Source organism: Anas acuta, chromosome 16 (assembly GCF_963932015.1).
Source record: "Anas acuta chromosome 16, bAnaAcu1.1, whole genome shotgun sequence".
In the NCBI taxonomy this organism is placed as follows: Eukaryota; Metazoa; Chordata; class Aves; order Anseriformes; family Anatidae; genus Anas; species Anas acuta.
The window spans coordinates 13,527,401-13,536,674 of NC_088994.1; positions in this window are offsets into that span (position 1 = coordinate 13,527,401).

Genomic DNA, 9,274 nt, shown 5'->3' on the forward strand with positions numbered 1-9,274 from the left:
GAAGTGACGTGCCCAAATCAACCCCTCTGGCTGCTTGCTAGCACAGGGTGAGAGAAAACCTGTGGTCCCAGAGCACCTCTTGGGGCACCCAGGGGTGGGGGAGCAGCAGGGGAGGGCTGGGTGATGTGGGTGCTGATCCTGGCCGGCAGCCCCAGCCTGGGTTGTCTCCCTGCTCTGGCTGCTGACACAAGCAGCTTCCAGCCCAGCCGTGGGCTGGCAGAGCCGAAGGCGACGTGGACACCTCCTGAGCCTTTGAAGTGCAGCTATTTCAGCATCCCCCAGAAAAATGCTGGCATCAACCCTGCCCGGCCCAGTCCCACCAGGCTGGGCAGGTCCAGCTTCCCCCGTGCTGCCCCGCGTCCCCGCGGCTGCTGCAAGCCCAGGAGGTGCACTCGCAGAGTGCCTGTGCTCGCCATCAGCATGGCACAAAGAAAAAGCAGCAGAAAGATGTCACCAATGTGTTCAAGAAGCAGAGGGCACGTCCTGCTTGGCTGAGAGCTGCCTGGTGAGCGCAGGGCCCCGCTGGTGGAGCTGCCTCCAAGCATGGCTCTGCAGGAGGGATGCATCCACCTTGGTTAGCAGGGCGTGAAAGCTGGGGAAGGTTGTTCCCCTGGGATATTTCCAGGGCTGTTGGGTAGGGAAAAGGGTTGGGAACATTCAACTGAGCCCCTTCTCCGCGTAACCCACTGGGGCAGCCCCGCAGTGCCGCACATCCCCAGGTCTCAGCCCCCATCTACCAGTCAGACCCCACCGCGGCGTAAATCCCCCTCCATCCCCCAGCAGCAACATCCCCACGCCGATTGACACCCCAGCTGCTGAGCTGGCTGGTTAAGTAAGCCCAGCGCGGCGCTGAGCATCCTTGGCAGCGTTTCCTGCAGCAATCGCGCCGGCGATCTGCAGCTCTGCTGCCAAACGTCGGCTTCGGGCTCCACCGGTGGCACGCGGACGGGTCGGGCAGGCGGGGACCAGCCGGGGCTGCCAGGAATGCGGCTGCACGCCCACGCCATGGAAATGGGCGGCAGGTAAACAAGCAGCCGCTCGGCGAGCTGTGGTCCCCGGCGGACCTGTAGGGACTGTTTGGTGGTTGCTCATCCTGCATGAAATTCCCGGCTCATTCCTCCACGGGAGGGACGGAGCAAGGGGCTACACGGGGTTGTTTTCACCCAATATTTCTCACAAGCCAGCTGCGGTGGGGTAAAGGAAACTCTTGTTCCCTTTTTTCCCTTCTCTTTCCTTTTGGGCTGTTCGCTCTACAAAGGGATGTGGCAATTAGAGATTGATTGCTTGGGCCAGCCCAGTACCTCAGGCTGATGTCTGCGGTGGTGGAGTTAATGGCAGCCCCACAGAAGAGGCGTCCAACTGTGCTTGGACCAGCCCAGGGCAGCAGGGAGGTGCAAAGCCCTAAAAGATAATCAGCAGCAGCTAGACCTCCGAGTGGGACACGTGGCACCGGCAGTGGGGGCACCGCCACCGCCAACGGTTCAGCTGCTGTGCTATCTGCAGCATCTCCCACCGAGGTTTTGGGAAGGGAAAGGGTAAAAGGAGGGCTCGGTGGCACGGGCTGCTTGTGGGCGGATGGGCTGTGCCACCCACCCAGCCTGCAGCAGCGAGGAAACTCGAGGCAGGTGCCTGGACGGGTTGTGGTGCTGGGCGAGAAGGCAGAATCGGCACTTCTGGGAAGAAGAAAGTGATGCATTTTGTAATGATCTCCACCTTGTCTTACAGATGTCTATTGGAGATCACGCAGGCTGCTTGGAGAAACTGTGATTGCATCAAAGATTGTCCTGCTCCCAGGCTGGAAAGCAAAAAGATCTGGACAGGAACTCTCTTTCTTTCCAACCGAGAATTAAAAAATATATATAAATAAATAAAAGAAAAGGGGAAAAAATAATTCAAGCACTTTTTCTAGGAAAAAAAAAAAAAGTCTTCTAAGGAAAGAAACATGAAACCACTAATGCAACCTGGAGATATCTGATCAAGACTGAGATAGACGGCTGGGACTGGGAACCAGTGAGGCGAGAGCATTGCACGGGCAGCGAGGAGGATTGGCAGCAATGGGGCTGCCATAGGCAGTGTGGGAGAAGGTACAGCAGACAGTGGTATCTAGGAAAAAGCAATCTGGTTTGGGACTCCTCTGAATTGAAGCTTTTTGTACAGTTAGGCCTGTTTTTCCCCTTGCTGGCACACTGCTCACCCTGCCAAATTCCAGCTCTCACCGTTACTGGACGAGACGAGAAGGCTGCTTCAACCTATTTGCTGGATGGAAAGGATGTGACCAAAATCACAGGGGGAGATCAGAGAAGAGCAGAGCAGAGAGGAAAATAGCAGTGAAGGACAGAGAGGAGAAGGTCAGAGATGAGAAGAAGAAATTAGAAAAAACAAGCCCAGGAAGACGAAAGAAGGGAAGGTCCAGGAGTGTCAGAGAGGACCGGAGTGCCAAAGAATGTCAAATAAGGTCAAAGAAAATTAAGAGAAAGTTCAGTGATGTTGGAGAAGCTTGGAGAAGGCAGAAATAAGGAAAAAAAGAAGGTCAGGGAAGGGAAGATCAGGTTGGGAAGATCAGGGGTGAAGAGATTTAAAAAAGAATATGTGAGCAGAGAGGAGACGAGGAGGCCAGAGGAAAGATGGACATAGAAGATCAAAGAATATTTTTGAAGAGGTCAGCAAAGAGAGAAGATGACAGAAAGCAATAGGGGAGTAGGTGAGAGATTAGGGAAAAAAAAAAAAAAAAAAAAAAAAGACCAGGGAAGACAAAAGAAGAGGTCAGGGAAGAAAAGATCCAAGTAAATCTAGGGATGCTAGAGCCAACTTCACCTGCACCAGCCCCACAGTGTGCACCTCCCCGCTTGCTAACCTAACTCTGGGGGACCCCAGTGCCATTCTGATCAGTATTTTGGGACCAAAAGACATCAAACAGAACCCCAGGCTGCCATGAAGAGCCAGAAGTGTCTTCCCACCCCTGGGCAGGGTGAGCAGCAGGAGCACCCCCTGCAGTTCTTGGTGGCCTTGCCAAAGTTCTCCTGCCCATCCTTACTCCATTTAGATGTAAGGCCTCTGTCTTCTACTTGTCTTGCACCTGCCTTGCCTAAGGGCTGCCTTTTTGCAAGAAGCACTGTCCTTATCCCTGTTACAGTGCAAACAGAAAATAAATCAGGGTTAGGCAGAAATCAGGACCTACCAGCGCAGTGTCATGCAGGGCAATTAAGGACCAGAGCTCCAGATGTCGATGGTGATCTCAGGTTGGAAATCCAGCATGAAAACATCTTTTTCTCTTGTTAACAGTCATCTGTCTCAGTGAAGATTAAAGAAACGTTTTCTTCCAGGCTTGCAATCATCATTGCCTTGTCAGCGGGGGCTCTGGCATTTTTGCAGCCATGCTGAACGCGGTTTCTCTGAAGGAATCGTTAGCATGTGTCAAGTCAGTGGGAATTTGGGCAATACATCCTCTCCCTCCTTTGGAAGTGATGTGGTCTCTGCACACAGAAACCTTGCTGGATGTGACGGCTCCACCTGCACAGCTTTCCTGGGAAGCCAAGTGAGGTGAATGTCATCGTCCATGCCTACAGGAATCCGTGATAAATGTGATAAATGCAGGATATATTTGCCTGCACCAAAAAGTCTTCCTAAGGACTGTGCAGGACTTTTCCTTTTGGTCCATCCGTGGCCAAAATACAAATGTCCCCTTGCTCAGGGCCTCAGCGGGGTTTGCATTGATGAGGATGAGCATTGATGAGGTGCTGCAGCCCCATTTGTGGCCCTGTGTCAACAGCAGCCGTCAGGAACAAGCCTGAGGGCCCTTCAGAGCCTGATTGTCCTGGGATTTTTCCAGAGCCCTATAGGATTGAACACACCCAGAGCTCTCCCCAGCAGGACAGATGGGGGCAACACTGCTGGGCTCACCGCAAGCTGCAGGAACGAAAGCCAACAAAAAAAAAAAAAAAAATTAAAATTAAAAACCAAAAGCAATATAGAGCAAAGCAGGCACATTTCGCAGCGGGGCAGCCTGGGGTAGTGCAGAGCAGCACAAGTAGCAGGCAGCATCCACCAGGGGCTGCTGCCGGCTTTGGGAAGCGGCCGGCGGAGCCCGGAGCTGCCCGGCGGAGGCTGAGCGGGAGCCCCGCGGGGAAGGCTCGGGGGGAGGCTGCAGAGGCCGGGGCGCCCCTAGCCCCTCGGCCCTGCTCCCCACTTTGTCCCCCTCCTATATATCCGCAGCAGGAAGGAAATGGGCTCCCCGGGTCAGGGGCTGGCACTGGGCACACAGGGCTTTGGGTTTGCAGGGAGTTCCTGCCACCCCTGCTTGGAAAAGCTGATTTTAAGGCTTTACCTGCCTCAGATTTCCATTATGAAAAGATATAAAACCAGGCTGGCTGGGAGAAGGGCCACTCCAAGTGTACCTGTGGCACAGATAGAGTAAATTCTATTTTTATACATTTTTTTTCCTCTCGCCATCTGCTCCTGGAGGGCGTAGCTCAGCTTCTCTGAGCTGTCCCACTGGTTTCAAAGCCAGGAGCTGCTGCTTGCAAGCCTTCAGTCATGATTAGTGAAGAAGAGCAAAAGGCATGTCAAGGAAGAGGATGAACTCTGGGAACTCCTGGAACATTTAGACTCGCAGCAAAGGGTAGCTTTTCCTGGACCCAGCAGCTTCATGCCGACACGGCAGTGCTGCAGGGAGCGTGCATGGGCTAGGAAAGGCTATTCCTGCAAAGATGTTCAGCGTGAGGATATTTGTGCTGTTTGAGCAGCTCTTTCCTGGTGAGCACGGAATCTCACAACCCAGCCTGCATGAGATGTGGCGTGAGATCCAGCATGAGATGCAGCACGTGGCCAGCATCACTCCAGCAATGCCAGTGCTGGCAGACACGCTGTGTAAAGCCAGCAGAAAAAACTCTGAGTCTTGTAGAAATGGTGGAACCAATCAATTTTTATCCTTTGCCTCTCAAAATGGAAATACATTGTCCAGACCGAAGCAGAAGGTGGGGAAATCTCCTGCAATAAAATCCTCCTTTCCTTCTTGGGGCTGAAGCTGCTAGCTCTGGGCCTGGATGCGCCCCGATGAGCTGCACCCACACCTTCATCCTGCTCACACCGGTGCTACTTTGCCCTTTAGCTGTAACTTTTCCCTCGGTTGGAAGGAGAAGCAGATGAGTCCTTTCCACGTTGGCTCAGTTTTCTTTCACCTTCTTGAACCTGCAACATCTGGGTTGCAAACACTTGGGGCGAGCGGCGCTTGCCTTCCAAGGTGCTGCAAACGTGCAGGAGAGTACAAAGGCCTCAGAAAACTGGGTGGCAGCTGTTCTCAATGAAGCACAAAACGATGATGGAAACGTATCTGTCCATGTCCGGCTTTGGCACAACTTGTCTAGTCAGGAAACACGTTGTAAGTTTTCACGATCCCACCTAAATTCACCTGCTCCTATCCCTGTTCCTCAGATTTTCCCAATAGCCCAACACGTGAATATCAGATACCCTTAGAAATAACCTGAGCCACCCCCAAAATAATGGGGTGGTTTGCAGGGCACACTTGCATCCCAGACCCCGTGCCCAGCTCTTACCAACGCAGAGGAGACTGGTGAAATTTGGGGTTTTAAGCTTTCCCTCCCCAATTATGTGGGGCAGCTGGGCAGCCCCTCATTCAGCTCCCATCCCAGCTGGACCACGGTGCTGGTCCCACCCCAAATCCATTTTTTTTCCCCCTGGGGAGAGGCAAGATTCATCTGTTTTTAGCTGGCTCCCTCTTGGCTGAACCGGGGAGGACCCCGCTGTCCTCTGACACGTCTTGGCTCTCCTTTAGGCGGTCATGACTCACGGCTTGAGAAACCCTGCATGAAAGAGTCCTTCCTATCTCTTACTCCTCTGTCTCTGCTCTGTCTCCTACAATATCCATTTTCCCTTGCTCCTCCCTCCTCCTCTGGCCAAAACAAAATAAAAAATTAAGTGTGAATTTCAGAGCCAAAGATGCTTTTTTTTTTTTTTTTCTTTTTTTTAGGCGGACACCAAGAAGTGAAGAAAAAACCCTTCCTGTTGATTACAGTCCATGAAAATGGCTCCAGTTACACGGCAAGTTTGGCAAATTGCAGAAGATGCAAATGTCAATTGAAGAAACTCTGGCAGTAAATATTTTTCACAACTGCTTTGTTAGCAAAGGTTTTCATTGGAATGGCTCCGGCTCTCAAGAGCTGGGGAGGGATGACAGGTCTTTATTTTTTGGTAGGCTTCAAATGTTTTGCCTGTAAAACACAACTATGTCATTTATCCCTCTGTAATTAATTCATCATTAATATCTCGGTCTTCAAGACAAAAAAAAACTTATTTTGAAGTTGATTTCTGGAACAAGCCCTTGGAACAAAAGATGTTTTACTGTTCTCATCTCCCAGGCTCTCCTCAACACGTTATCTCCACCTGAACAACCACTGTATGAAGCCTGAAAGCTCCAAGTCACATTCTTTTTTCTCACTGTTTCCATCTTCTTCCCCGTGATGGGAAACCAGGAGCACCACCTTGTGCCCACCTCATGCCCGTCACTCTCGGCTGATGTCACAGGAGATGACGGAGAGGTCTCACCACAGTGAAAGGCAGGAACATGTCTCATGCCACTAATTCACCACTGGTTTCTCATCACTCTCCCGGCATCTAATAGCCTCCTTTAACGCCCAGTTTGCTGTGGTCTCTGACCAGCAATTAGGGAATATAAAGTAGCTCTCCACCAAGGGAACTGCGAAGAAAAACTGGGTTTTCTGTAGCCTCCAAACCCAGAAGGTGAATAAAAGGACTCGGCTAAACGAGCGCCGTGCTTACACATACAAATTGCTAAGCTGGTGCTAGCAACATTATGTTTTCCTTCTAGGGCCAAAATCGCTGGAAATGTAAGATTTGCCCTAGGGCCTCATCGCTAATCTGCCGGGCTGTGTGATGTAACCCTTGAAAAGTTGTGTGTGCGGTTGTGCAATGGCTGGGGCTGCACAAAGCGGTGATTTACGTCCCTTCCTCACACGCACCTCGTGTGGTTGCAGGGACCTCCGTGAATTTTTGCTCTCTAAGTGTAAAAGCTCCTTTTGGGAATGCGCTGTACTTGGGCCAATGTCTCTGCTGACCTGCGCCAAGGGTTGGGCCAAACCCCTGACTTTGCAGGCTCCATCTCTAGCTCTGTGAGCCTCCTTCACAAGCGTGTGCCCCTGTTGCTGTCAGAAGATGCCAAACACGTGTCCTTGTCCCATGTTCAGCCCAGGGATGGCTCCCATCTCCTCCACCTCCCCCAGATCTCCCTCCCCTGCCCCAATAAGCTGCAGAACCACTGCATGCCCACACTCCTGCATCCTGGCTCCCGTGCAGGGGGATCCTTTCTCCTCCCACTCATTTTGGGGAGTCCTTTAGCAATTCCCCAATGTGGCCTGATGGAAGACGTGTCCACTCCGTGATCCCTGCAGGAATGAGCATGCAAATAAAGCCCGAAGGTGCAGGGCTTCACCGCCCGCCTCCCTGCCTGGCCCTGCTGCTCGCAGGGCTGTGATTTATGCTTTGATTTGCGAATGTCTCTTCCTGCCAGGTGATCGCATGGGCCCTCGCCTGCACATTATTTTCGCATTTGCTTTTCCTTCCCTTCCCACCCCCATCCCCATCCCTCACAAAATGGTTTTCATTTTTATTAAAGCAATTTATTCTTGAGGCTGCCAAAGGCTTATCAGGTTCGGCATACGTTCAGACAAGTTGTGCCTGGTGATTCGGGGGGAAGAAAATGAATGAAAGCAACAACACAGGGGCGGCCGAGCGGGGCTGGGGCGAGTGTGGCCAGGCTCCAGCGCGGAGATTTTGGCTCCAGGCGAGGGTGGAGGTCAGGAGCAGACAGCCTGAGCCGAGTGAGGGAGGGACAGAAAAGGGGCAAAGGGGATGGGGGGAGACATTTAGACTCCCTCCAGCTATGTGCAATAGCATCGCTGCCAATCCAGAGCTGCTGGTATTCCAAATGGCACTCGGAGAGGCACCTCTCCCCGCATGGAGGCATGTTCCTCAACGCTCCTTTAAGAAACTCCTTGGAAACATCAAGAGAAGACGAAATCTTCCTGACGAATTAATTTTCTCCCTCGGCCTGACCCGTCAGCCTACGCTGCCAGCAAAGCTCCCATTAGCTTCGGTGGAGTTTGCCAACATTTGCTCAGCTCCAAGACCCGTAGAAATCCACTGGAGCCTTTCCATTGATTTCGAGGAGCTCCGGGTCAGCTCTTCTGACTGCGGGATGAGGCGCGGGGTCTGGGCGCTGGCGCGCGGCTCGGAGCCTGCTGCTGAGTGATGAGCTGTTGGACGACGTCTTCATCTCTGGGCAGGGCCGGGAGGAGGGACGGCGATGCTAAGTGGAACCATCCTGGAGTGAAGTCATTTGTTTCACCGCGCTCTTTCCCTTCTCCCGAAGGTTCCCGGGGAGGGGGATTGCAGCTTGAACGCGGCGAAATATGCCGAGACCAAGGCTTTGTTCCCTTGTGTTCACGTTCCCATCCATCCTCAGCCCTGGAAAAGCTGCTCTGTCCCTGAGGTTGTCACCCGTGGTGCTGCCACCGCCACAGCCCTCCTGCCGCTGCCATCCGCAGCCCCGTGGCCCTGCCCGAAGGGAGCAAAGCCCCTCTGCACCGGCAGTCTTCAAGCGCTCCTCAAGAGGCAGCTAAACACGGCTTTTATCAGCGTATGAGAGCTTGCAAAGATAACGCTTCAAAGAAAACACGTTCTAAATACACCTTTAAAAGCCTTAAAATGTAATTCCATAAATGTTTGTGTTACTTGGGCGAGAGATAAAGCTGAGTGGTATTGCCGAATTGCAGCGGGGCCGAATACCTGCAAACTTCCCCCGTGTCGCTATCAGATGAATGGCTCACTTATTAACCCCGATCTGCGTGCGGCGGGGCCCTTCCCTTTCACACTGATCCTTTCCCCCTCTGCTCCGTGCTGCTGGCTCTGTTCGCTCCTGGCATTGCTGCTCCGCTAGGACACGGGCGCTGGTGCAAATCAGAGCAAGATCCCGAATTTAAATCCTTGGACCAATGTGGAACATCATAACAAAGCGTGGCACATCCTAACAAAGCATCACGCTGACACCTTCAGGAATATTAAAACTCAGGAGCATCAACCCCAAAAAGCTATTTCAGGAGGTGAGGCTGCCCGTCCTGGCACACGTGCGACCCTCCAGCCACAGGGGCCGGACTTGGCCATTAGTGCAGGATTTTGGGATTTCGTGCTTCTCCACTAAACCCTCCCTCGACCCCAGCAGCCAGGCAGGGAAAGGTTTGTC